This window comes from Schistocerca gregaria, unplaced genomic scaffold, assembly GCF_023897955.1.
Source record: "Schistocerca gregaria isolate iqSchGreg1 unplaced genomic scaffold, iqSchGreg1.2 ptg000407l, whole genome shotgun sequence".
Taxonomy (NCBI): domain Eukaryota; kingdom Metazoa; phylum Arthropoda; class Insecta; order Orthoptera; family Acrididae; genus Schistocerca; species Schistocerca gregaria.
Window position 1 is genome coordinate 1795867 of NW_026061844.1, and position 2390 is coordinate 1798256.

Below are 2390 nucleotides of genomic sequence, written 5' to 3' on the forward strand. Positions count from 1 at the left end.
GGAAGACTAGCAGCCACGTTGCAGCGGAGAATGTGAAAAGTGTTCATATGTAGTAAAAACCTGAGAAATCCGTCCGTTTTCGTCATTTGTTATCCAATCGTCTTAAAGCCAGATCGTCACATTGGCCGCTTTTCTCTCTGAGACGGTTACATTTATCGTCTGCAAAGCTATGTCGCGGGCTGCGGGATGCGGAGACACTAAAAGCACCATAGTAGAACACTGAAGAAGCTTCTAAGTTGAAGCAATAGCCAGTAAGAAGTAGTACAATTGAAGTTTTAGTTGTCGATTATTCACTTTTTAGCCGGCTTTGGTGGCTTGGACATGACCTAGGACCATAAGATTATGCATGAAAGGAGGACTAACAGCCGCGTTGCACGGGAGAATGTGAAAAGTGTACATATGTAGTAAAAACCTGAGAAATCCGTCCGTTTTCGTCATTAGTTATCGAATCGTCTTAAAGCCAGATCATCACATTGGCCGCTTTTCTCTCTGAGACGGTTACATTTATCGTCTGCAAAGCTATGTCGCGTGCTGCGGTATGCGGAGACACTAAAAGCACCATAGTAGAACACTGAAGAAGCTTCTAAGCTGAAGCAATAGCCAGTAAGAAGTAGTACAATTGAAGTTTTAGTTGTCGATTATTCACTTTTTAGCCGGCTTTGGTGGCTTGGACATGACCTAGGACCATACGATTTTGCATGAAAGGAGGACTAACAGCCGCGTTGCACGGGATAATGTGAAGAGTGTTCATATGTATTAAAAACCTGAGAAATCCGTCCGTTTTCGTCATTTGTTATCGAATCGTCTTAAAGCCAGATCGTCACATTGGCCGCTTTTCTCTCTGAGACGGTTACATTTATCGTCTCCAAAGCTATGTCGCGTGCTGCGGTATGCGGAGACACTAAAAGCACCATAGTAGAACACTGAAGAAGCTTCTAAGTTGAAGCAATAGCCAGTAAGAAGTAGTACAATTGAAGTTTTAGTTGTCGATTATTCACTTTTTAGCCGGCTTTGTTGGCTTGGACATGACCTAGGACCATAAGATTTTGCATGAAAGGAGGACTAGCAGACGCGTTGCACGGGAGAATGTGAAAAGTGTTCATATGTAGTAAAAACCTGAGAAATCCGTCCGTTTTCGTCATTTGTTATCGAATCGACTTTAAGCGACATAGTCACATTGGCCGCTCTACTCTCTGAAACGGTTACATTTATCGTCTCCAAAGCTATGTCGCGTGCTGCGGTATGCGGAGACACTAAAAGCACCATAGTAGAACACTGAAGAAGCTTCTAAGTTGAAGCAATAGCCAGTAAGAAGTAGTACAATTGAAGTTTTAGTTGTCGATTATTCACTTTTTAGCCGGCTTTGTTGGCTTGGACATGACCTAGGACCATAAGATTTTGCATGAAAGGAGGACTAACAGCCGCGTTGCACGGGAGAATGTGAAAAGTGTTCATATGTAGTAAAAACCTGAGAAATCCGTCCGTTTTCGTCATTTGTTATCGAATCGACTTAAAGCCAGATCGTCACATTGGCCGCTTTTCTCTCTGAGACGGTTACATTTATCGTCTGCAAAGCTATGTCGCGTGCTGCGGTATGCGGAGACACTAAAAGCACCATAGTAGAACACAGAAGAAGCTTCTAAGTTGAAGTAATAGCCAGTAAGAAGTAGTACAATTCAAGTTTTAGTTGTCGATTATTCACTTTTTAGCCGGCTTTGGTGGCTTGGACATGACCTAGGACCATAAGATTTTGCATGAAAGGAGGACTAGCAGACGCGTTGCACGGGAGAATGTGAAAAGTGTTCATATGTAGTAAAAACCTGAGAAATCCGTCCGTTTTCGTCATTTGTTATCGAATCGACTTTAAGCCACATAGTCACATTGGCCGCTCTACTCTCTGAAACGGTTACATTTATCGTCTGCAAAGCTATGTCGCGTGCTGCAGTATGCGGAAACACTAAAAGCACCATAGTAGAACACAGAAGAAGCTTCTAAGTTGAAGCAATAGCCAGTAAGAAGTAGTACAATTGAAGTTTTAGTTGTCGATTATTCACTTTTTAGCCGGCTTTGTTGGCTTGGACATGACCTAGGACCATAAGATTTTGCATGAAAGGAGGACTAGCAGACGCGTTGCACGGGAGAATGTGAAAAGTGTTCATATGTAGTAAAAACCTGAGAAATCCGTCCGTTTTCGTCATTTGTTATCGAATCGACTTTAAGCGACATAGTCACATTGGCCGCTCTACTCTCTGAAACGGTTACATTTATCGTCTCCAAAGCTATGTCGCGTGCTGCGGTATGCGGAGACACTAAAAGCACCATAGTAGAACACTGAAGAAGCTTCTAAGTTGAAGCAATAGCCAGTAAGAAGTAGTACAATTGAAGTTTTA